The sequence below is a fragment of the Peromyscus maniculatus genome, chromosome 2 (genome assembly GCF_049852395.1).
Source record: "Peromyscus maniculatus bairdii isolate BWxNUB_F1_BW_parent chromosome 2, HU_Pman_BW_mat_3.1, whole genome shotgun sequence".
In the NCBI taxonomy this organism is placed as follows: Eukaryota; Metazoa; Chordata; class Mammalia; order Rodentia; family Cricetidae; genus Peromyscus; species Peromyscus maniculatus.
Genome location: NC_134853.1, coordinates 14519738 through 14530664, shown reverse-complemented (window position 1 = coordinate 14530664; position 10927 = coordinate 14519738).

Below are 10927 nucleotides of genomic sequence, written 5' to 3'. Positions count from 1 at the left end.
GTGTGTATGTTTCTTATTTAGCTCTCATTGCCAAGAACAAAGAAGAAACACTTTCTCTTCAGAGCAGCTCCCCAAATTGATCAAAAGAAATCCAAGACCTTCACAAAGGCATGGGGCATGCACATGAGTTTCTCCATATGATCCCATGTGATGCTTGGCACAGTGTCTTGGTGTCTTATTTTCTTTGCAGAACAATTTTTACTACAGTCTTTTCACACATTCTCAGCAGAGAAGCACAGAATTATGCTTCCAATAAGAAGCTGCACAAGGCAACAGCAGAAGCCTCTCATCTCAGGAATAAAGTGATGCTCAACACTGCATCATAGGCGACCAAAAATAAGCTCAGACCTCTTTTTGTGATAGGAAATGGTGCATGCTGCTGGTGGGAGGTAAGGAGGGAAATTAAAGAGGCTTGGGGACAGCTTGCTGGTTTCCATACTGCAGAATTGAGCTGTAAATAGTTCCAGTGACTTAGCATGTGACAAGCACTTAGTTGTTATCCAAATTAAAGTGAGTTTCTGGAGCATGTCATGTTGGCAAGCCTGACATTTGTAAAAATGACGGTCTGAGAAAAAGCTTTTAGCATTTTCTCAGTGGTGGCTAAATGTGAAATATGAGACTTCTTCCTCTCTGCTGAATGAAGGTTCATGGAGACCTGATGATGATTATATTAATTTTGAATCTGAAGAAGGGTGTTCTTAGTATGTTTAACATCAATGTCCCTTGTGCCCTTATTAAGCAAAGAACCAAGTTATCCATTCAAGGAAATGCACATTTTTAATGCGATGCACATAATATACTAAGTTCTGGAACAGTTGTCACATTGATGAGGTAGTGAGTAGAAAGTAACATCCAGGCAAATATATAAGTAACCATTCAATATCCTAAATATGTGGAAAATGTAGACAGTGTAATTTAAAAAACATATCATATAGCAACATTAGGGTTCAAACAAGTTCAATCCACATTTAAACAAAAGGTTCTGGAGTTGACCAGTCATAGAATACTCCCCACGGCCTGCAGCTGATACTCCATGTTCTCCTATGTTGTCAAGTAAGACAGAGCTCATCCTGACAGACTTAGCGCCACCTCGGAAGCTTGGTCTCATTCTACAGGGTGGCAGTCATATAAGAGGTGCTTTTGCCAGGCTGGAATCTTGTCACATTGTGCAGCAGCAAACTGCAGAACTCCTAGGTGGCAGTGCATGGCACACATTGAGCTTTCTGAGATTAAATATCAAGACCGAGAGCACTGAATAGAGCAGACACTTTGATCACTGATCTGTTTCTCTGGAAGTTTGGTAAGATCTGAATATTTCTGATTTCAGTCCTAGACTATTTAAGCATGATCACGGTTGTTATTCAGTGTTGGGTAAGTGCTCTTCTTGCTAGCCATGAACATTAAGTAAGGAGTGATGCATGTAGCAGGTGTAAGTGCATGCTCACCCCGTCAAGCTGCCTGCTGTGCATGGGAGAGGGATTTCAAATCTATCAGAATTAATGGACTGCTATTTTCATGTCAGCAGATAGAATTTCACGGGGCTTTTATGAACAATTGCAAACCCAGTTGCTTTGAGTGCTCCTACATCACAGGTGTGACTTGTCCGTATGGCTTGTCACTTGAAGAACAGGACCATTCTTTATTCGTTTTGCTTGCCCCCTGATTCCCATGACACTTTGCTTGTACAGTTATCTCACCTATTAATATTTAAACAATTCTCAGTTGGTGAAATCAGACATTGAAATTTGGATGGTCTTAAGAATGCCATTTACTTTCTGAGCTAGCTTGACTCACACACTTTACAAACAATAAAAAGCTAACTTTATTAACTGATTTCTTGTGGCAGGCATGGTTCTAAGGCCTTTGCATGCAAACACATTGCTTCCTCACAACACCATGAGGTTCTATTCACATTGGTACACCACTGAGTAAACTGAGGCATGGGGCATTCCCTGAGTCACCCAAGATACATGCAGCTACAAGCAGCTGAGCCAAGATTTGAACCAAAACAATGTTGGCCTGAAGCTGTTTTATTATTTTTATTTTTGACAATTGTATAGGTGTGTCCAGTGTGCTGAGATTGTAGTAAACCCTCAATTTCCTATCTTAAACACCTTCAATAAAGAAAATCACCATCACCTTTCTTCCCAACTAATCTCCTTCCTTTTTTGTTTGTTGTTGTATTTTTTGTGTTTTGTGTGTGTGCATGTGTGTGTGTGTGTGTGTGTGTGTGTGTGTGTGTGTAAGTATGCAGCTCTTACACATATACCCACAACCCTATATGATTTCTAGTGCAGTGGCCATGTCATAAGCAGAAAACAGCATTTCCCAGGCTCTTCTTTATCCTTGGCTCTCACATTCTTTCTGCTTCTTTCACAGCATTCTCTGGGCCTTGGGTGGGTGACACCAATGCTATGTTGAGGACTCAGCCCTCAGCAGTCTCTCACTCATTCTCAGCACTGTGAAGTCTCTGCATTCACTGCTGCCCACGGCGTGAAGAAGATTCCCCGATCCAGGCTGAGAGCAGAACTAGTCTGTGGGAAGAAACATAAATTTTCAAATTGCAGCTTGCGTACATGTCTGCTTAGCAAAATATTAATGCTATGTTCCTCCTAGAGTCTTTGACCTCTCCAGCCTTAGGCTTTTAAGCAGGTTCACAGTGCCAAATATACATTCTCTCCCATGGAAGAGGCCCAAAATCCAATTAGAAAGTAGTTGGCTATCCTCCAGACAGTCCTGATGGTACTGCACCAGTAGGTATCGTGGCTGAAAGGTACGAATTACAGCACACAGGGTCTACAGCTGGGTAAGATCCAGTGATGACTCTGTGCTTCTAGCAGCCTGCACAGCACCTTGGATACTGTGAATGATAGCCAGCAAAGAGGAAACTTCAGCTTGACTTTTCTGTATCATGCATCCAACATGCGGTATCTACAGCAGTATGTCTTACCATTGTGTGCTAGTGGACAACCAAAGAAATGGAAGTAGGCTGGGATGCTTTGGGAGTCTCTGGTGCCTCCCTGACCAGCAACTCCTTGGGTGCTATTCAAGGAGCTGTGTTCTTAAGCATGCTTCTGTTGCACCAAGAGTACAGTTAGAGACTTTAAAAAAAAAAAAAAAAAGGTCCCTCTCAAAACATCCAGCAGTTTCAATAACTAAGCAAAATTTTCTAGAGCTTTACACAGAGAGCAGTTCATGGACAATCAACCTGGATCTTAACAGTAATTTTATACAAACTTAAAGTAATTTTTTTTTGAGACAGGGTTTCTCTGTGTAGCTTTGTGCCTTTCCTGGATCTTGTTGTGTAGACCAGGCTGGCCTCGAACTCACAAAGATCCACCTGCCTCTGCCTCCCAAGTGCTGGAATTAAAGGCGTGTGCCACCACCGCCCGGCTTGTAAATATTTTTATGCTATCAGTCAGCTGTGCAACTTTAAAGATCCCTAATAATCAATACAGGTTCTACTTTTCACGTTTATATAAAATATATAAACTTTTAGCCAGTTTTTCTCCTTATCGCCGTCCTGTTATGTGACAGAGATAACAAAGTAAAACATTCACAGCCATAGTGAGAGAGTGAAAACTGCTTCCTTGATGAAGTCCAGCTCTCACCTGACAAAGACTCCATTTACTGTCCACTTGCTCAGAGTTATGAGTATGATCTTGTGTGAAGTCTCACTCACTGTTCTAACTTTCATTTTCTTTTTATTATGTATGTATATATACATATATATTTCATTTTATGTGCATGGATGTTTTGTCTTCACGTATGTCTGTGCACCCTTTGCATTTTTGTGGTGGCAAAAAAGGCCATCATATCTCCTAGAACTGAAGTTACTGATGGTTTTGGGCTGCCATGTGGGAATTGAACCCAGGTCCTCTGGAAAAAATGGCCAGTGCTCTTAACTGCTGGGCTATCTCTTCAGCACCTAAATTTCAGTTTCTAGGGGCATTCATTAAATGAATTTGAAATTCCTTGTAGCACTTACATTTCATTTCAAACTACAGAGTTCTTGGTGGTGCTGTTATTTATTATTCTCATGAATGTTTGTTTGTTGTGGGTTTTGTGGAGACTGTTTTCTATGCTACCAGTTTTAAAACGGCAGTCATATTCCAGCCTGAATGGATAGAACAATATCTCATTAATGTTTAAAAGGAACTGTGCAAGGTGTGAGTTGATTTTATTTCAACTACTACATATCAAATCACTTCACTCGTTCCACGCCTTCTCTTTCTCCTATGGAAATTATGATAGCCTATTTTTCATAGAGATATTTACCATTTATTAATCCATTCCATGCTGCAACACAGAGTTCTTGTACTTTGCCAGGGCCAGGCTTGCTCATAGGCTCCAGGAAACTATGATGAGCAAATTGAGTCCCTCCCTTCAGAAACAAAAGTCTCAGTGTAATGCTGTAATTAAGTTGGGTGAGTGTATATAAATGTCCAGTACAGGCAAACACTGAATTAGCGTTAGTCTTAAAAGTCCATTAGCTATTTTAGTAACTTACCCAGAGAATTTACTTTACCCACAAGAGTATAGCAGGATGAGGATGTCAGTTATTGCTGGGGAAGTTAAGAGATTGTAAACCAAAGGGGAAAAAAAGAATAAAAGATGAATGTGCAGTGTGGGTGCTTGATTTTGGTCAATATTCAATGGAAAGCTATCTAGAGGATATTGATATTTTATAGGTGAGAAGAAGATAAGGAAAGGGATGTGACAACATAAGAAAGGAAATGGTCATTGGAGAAAAAGAAGCAGTGCAGTACATGATAGAGATATGATGCTATACAGCTTGCTATTGAAAAAAAAGAAAAACAGAATATTATGACCAGCATACAGAGAATAATGTGTGACACAGATAAGGCAAATCACAGCTACAATGTGTTTAAAGTTGGAAAAGATTTTCTCTATGCTGTAGAATAACATGAAGATTGTGTGTGCGTTTTAGAAATTTCAGTGAAAGTCTGGAGAATGGACACAGGATTTGGGATATGATATGGGTAATAAGGAACTGACATGGTAGGAAGAGAGGGTAGACATGCTACTGAAAGAGACAAAGGAAAATTTGGTGGAAAGGAGTAGAGAAAGAATAAATGGATGAAAGCACATCTTTGAAAATGACTTCTTGTTCTTGTTTTTTTGGAAGTATTGATGAATATTGAAAATATTATAATATTAAGAGTCTTCAAGGACAGAGAGAGAAAAATGGTAGAGATAGTGGAGATGTCAGGAACTGGGGGGGTAGGGATAAGAGTAGTTTAAATGTAAATAAGTTTTAATATATACATCAACATATTGATAATAGATTAATAGATATATGGTAGATGCCATCGTCATCATTGTGAAAACTCTCTTGAAATGTGGGACTTTCCATAGATAAAAATTAAGAACTTGGGCTGGGAAAATAGTTCAGTCCATAAAGTACTTACAATACAAGCACCTGACCTGAGTTCATGTCCACAGCACCCAGGTGAAATCCTGGGTGTAATATTACATTGTAACTACAGCAGAGGGGAGGCAGACAGGAATGCCCTCTGGGGCTTGCTGACCTGTAAGTCATGAGCTTCAGATTCAGTGAGAGACCCTGACTCGAAAATAAGATCGGTAGTAATTGAAAAAGATATATAATGTTAACCTCCACACGCATGCACACATGTACACACACACACACACACACACACATACAAACATGTACATACCCATACACATTTCCAAAGAGGGGAAAGAGCACTAAAAAAAACAGATGATACATGCATGAAGAAACGGGATATAATGAAGAAACATGCTTCACTAGAAAACATAAATATGTTCACAGTTGAGAAAATTCTCAGAGAAGCATAGCCTACAACGAGATCTAATGTTCATATCTCAATTCATACATTTGTTTTAGTGTTTGATAGATGTTCCCATCGCACCACTTTTTAAGATAAAATGCTGAATAAGTGAGTTCTGACTTGATGTCTTATTAAATGATTAAATTTCTCTTCTCTTATTAACACTGGCCATGGAATAAGACATAATTATTAACATAACCATCAAAGTCCAACAGAAAAACTCCATTTTCTTTCTTTCTTTTTTTTTTAAAGATTTATTTATTTATTATCTTTACAGAAGAGGGCGCCAGATCTCATTACAGATATTTGTGAGCCAACATGTGGTTGCTGGGAATTGAACTCAGGACCTCTGGAAGAGCAGTCGGTGCTCTTAACCTCTGAGCCATCTCTCCAGCCACAAAACTCCATTTTCTTTAACTTCAAATCATTTTCCCTCCTCAGCCAGGAGGAAGGTGTTGGCTTATTTTTTCCTCCTACTTGCCCTTCTTTCTTACCCTATCAGAATGAGAGAGTTAGGGTGCCGCTGGGAGGTTATGGACAGAAAATGTTCTAAGAGCTCAGCAGGCTTTTAATCTGCCCTCTAGCTCTTTCATGAATTTCTCAGCTGTAACTGTTTGGGTAGTGAGCTCTGAAGACTGCACCTTTCTGGAGCTGGGAGTGTCTAATCCTCCTGATTTACAACAGCTCAGCCACCTTGATTCTTCCACATTAAGAAATCTGTTTCTCAGTTCATTCAAGGATTTTCTCTCCCCTGACAGGAAGCACTCATTGCAAGGACCATTTCTAGGCATCTTTTCTCTCCTTCACACCATCAGTGCAGTCTATACTGACTCATAGTAGGCCCTTCTTAATCACCAATAAACCAATCAGTCTAGCATATGGGTACCTATTCCTGCCTGCTTCCCATCATGTGGATACATGCCAGACTCCACAAGAAGTTCTTGTGCGGTTTTCTTGTACTTCGAGACACCATCCTGTTCATCTGCAAATAGAGCTTGGGAATGTGGCTGACAAGGTGCAAGTTGATCCCCATTTAAAAAAAAACAAAACAGGATATTTTCCCTTCTTCACCATTTTTCTCAGGGAAACTTCTCATTCACAGCCACATATATACATAGAGTTTATCATGAATTTTCTGAAGATTTGCATTGATTGTCCTAAAGAAACCAGTGAATGTCTAAGTACTCTGTATGAAGCAAAAATGTCCCTGGGAAAGAAAAGTACGTGATGTTTTGTGTCTTGAATTTTTCTTTGTAACAGATTCACACTTCATATACTGTAATTTACAATAGGAAAATCAAAGTAGTGTTTATCCAAACCTGTGGTCCTGAAGCCAACTATAACAAAGGCTTACTCTGCACTTCCCACTGTTTCCTGTTTTCTTCCTTTTTCTCTTCCTTCTTCCCTAACTCTTCCTGATTTCCATTCATTCTATTTACCATTCATAACATTTCCTCAGTTCTTTTTTTTCCACTTGCCTCCCTGAAAAATGATTACTGTGGAATGTAGGTAGAGCTGTTTCATGACAGCCTGCGTCATTTTTCCATTACAGAGCAGTAAATTTGTTTCAAAGGTGGTTACATCACATGAGCCAAGCAGAGACTCGATGAAAACTTGTTACTTCTTAAACTATCTAGAACAACAATCTACAAGAAGCAACACTTAGTCAATGCCATCTTCATCCATATTGGAGAACTAATATCAAAACAAAATAATTTTAGAAGACATAAACACTGAAATATTAGCTTCCGAGTGTTCGTTTGCTAGCAATGCTAATTCTCTAATCTGGAGAGGTATCTCAGAGGTTCAGAGCACTTGCTGTTCTTTCAGAATTCCAGAGTTCAGTTCTCAGGACCCATATCAAGCAGCTCACAGAAGCCTGTAAATCTAGCCTCCAGGGATCCAGTGCCCTTTGGCCTCCATGAGTACACACGTGTACACACACACACACACACACACACACACACACACACGCACACACTTAGGCAGACACACAGATAAAAATTAAATAGATCTTTTTAAAAATGACTTCTTTTTGGATCATGTACCATATAGCACATGTAGACAAATATGATGGTCAGGCATATTTTAGAGGGGGGATTAACTATAGAGGATAGTATGACATAGTACATAAAATTTTACTACTGCTATTACTAATGTACATTTTAACATAGAGTTTGTACATTTTAAAAATGAAATGCATTAAAACTATTTCTGTCTCCTTAGCCCTTGATATGACTTGTCTGGTTTTTGCAATGAAAACCCGGTCACTTACCACCCCTTCATGTACCACACCCCATTATTATTCATAGTTTAGTGAATGATTTCATTTTGTCCCCTGTGGCCTCGTAATGTAGATATCAACGTGTGTATGGCACCCCCCCACCCTCCACCTTTGTTCCATATCCATATCATCTTTTACACATGTTTGACAAGACAGTACAGTTCAAAATTTCCTCCATCTTGTATTCTTGCTGAGGTCATTTCTTGCTTAACTAGAATTTGAATGCCTTGATGGAGAATCCAGAGAAAATTACCCAGATCTATTCTCAGAACCCCAAGGCCAGGATGCCCTAGGTAACTTATCTTAGCGTGTTTCTGTGAATCCCCTACAAGGAACTGCTTATCTTAGCTTCTGTTAGATGGCTTGCTTCTACAAAGCAGCCAATCCTGAAGCTGCTGAGTGAATGCCACAATGTGGTTTCTGCTTTCAAAAACCCTGTATTCTGGACACTGAGGACCACACTTGTGTCCCTGAATACCTGGATGTGGTCCCAGCTGGCTGGAATAAAGACTTCCCATTGTCTGTAAACTATGTCTGAGTAGTCATCTCTTGTGAGCTACCCAGAACACATGTACTGTAGCATGAATCTTAAAAGTTCTTATTAATAAAACAAACCTGAGCCAGGTATTGGAGTGAAATGGAAGATCAGAGAACCAGAATAAGCCACAGATAACCTCACCTGGCCAACTTCTCAGCTGATCTTGCTTCCTCAGACTGGAAGCCTCTGTGTCCTCATATCCAAATGGCTCTTAGCTGAACTGTGCTGCTCAAAACCAAAAAGCTTAACCAGCCAAATGCTTAACTAGCCAAATGCTTCTAGTTTCCGGTCTTCACGCCTTATATATCTTTCCTTTCTACCATCACTCCCTGGAATTAAAGGCTAGATTTCTGGGATTAAAGGCATGAGTCACCATGCTTGGCTGCATCCTTGAACACATGGATTTCTGCCTCTGTAATGCTAAGATTAAAGGTGTGAGTGCCACCATTTTCTAGCCTTTGTATGTAGTGACTGTTCTGTCTCTGACCCCAGATAAGTTTATTAGGGTGCACAATATTTGGGGGAACACAATACCACCACATTAGTTCTGCTTACCAAAAGTGGCCCACTAGGCACTCGCATTCGATGCCCGACTCCACGCCAGTGAGCCGGGCTTCTTACCCATTTAAAAGTTTGAGAATAGGTTGAGATCGTTTCAGCCCCAAGACCTCTAATCATTCACTTTACCAGATAAAACTGCGATGAGTGATGGCATCGGGTGCCTTAACCCGGTGTTCAGTTCATCCCACAGCGCCAGTTCTGGTATAATCCTATTATAAGTTGACCAGGTGTTTAACATTTGCTTTACATATGGGGAATGCATGCCATAAGATACTATTGCCTCCTTAAACCTTCGTAAATCTAATATTTCATTTGGAGCCCAAATATTTTGTGTATTCACTTGATCAGGTAACTGCTGTATGGTTACCGAATAAATTAAGGGTGACTGTGTGAAAACAGCCTTTCTTTCTGTAACCTTATGATCCAATCTTGAAACAACTTCACTGTTAATTTCTTCTGTCTGAATATGAATTTCTCTGTAATTCATTTTAACAGGTTTAACAGGTTTTTCTAAAACTTTTATCCTGGCACTTAAATTGACTATCTTTTTAAATAGTAAAATGAGGATAAGAAAAGTAATAAAGTGCATAATTCGATCAATATTAATCTTCTCATATAGTTGTTCCATTGTCAGACTGCCTAAAATTTCAAACAAAGCCCAATTTTCTTCCAATGTACACATCAAACCCATTTTTTTAATGTGGAACTACTTGCTTAAGGAAGCCAGAGCCCAGGCTCCGACCATGTGTATAGGCTTTACAGGCAGGGGCCCTGTTCAGCATGGCAGGCCTGAGTTGTTTGTAGCACCAGCTTTAAGCAAGTAGCTCCAGCTGCAGCTAACCGATTGGGGCTAAGGTCAGTCCAGCCTGAGACCAAGCTGACCTGGGCTCAAGCTAGGGAGTGGGGTCACCAAGGAGGGAACCTGACCTGCCGCCAAGCCAAACCAAGTGGTTTTTAATGGATTCTTGTCATGTTTGGTGCCAAATGTAGAAGTAACCATCTTATTCAATAAGAAACACAGAACCAATGCAAAGATGAAAGACCAAGAGGTCAGAGCTAAGAGCCTTACCCTTCAATGTGCACTGTTTGTATGCACCACATTCACAATATCATTTCAAATATTCAATGAAAAAAATAGATGAAAACATGAGTGAATGAATCAAAATTAGCTATGCTATTCTTGCTGAATTGTTATGCAGTGCAGGTGCAGTATCAGTAACAGGCTCTTGAACTGACATCCCTGACCCATGGGGATCCACCAAGGTATTGTGGTTGATTAGTGAGAACAGTAGCTACAGTGATCTGGTGTGGATCCATTTTTCCCAGTAGGATTTTTCCAAACTTTTCTTGATGATCTGACATCAACACCCTTTAACTATCTCTGTTTATAATTTATCATATTCAAATGTAATTTTTCAATCAACATTTGTATGCTCTTTCATTCTTAGTCTTTTGAATGTAACTAGCCTCAACACCAGCAATAAATGTTTTTTTCTCATTGAAATCAGCAGTAGCCTTCCAATGCTAAATACAATCATTTATTTCAGTCCTACATGAATTCTATGTAGCACATGTCATGGTTCACCGTATTTCCCTTTTTCTAGAAACTCTGCCCTCACCTCATTATTTGTATTCCATGCTCTAAATTGTCTGCACATCGTGTGGACATGTCTACTCTTTTATATCCTTTGCACATTCCTAATATGA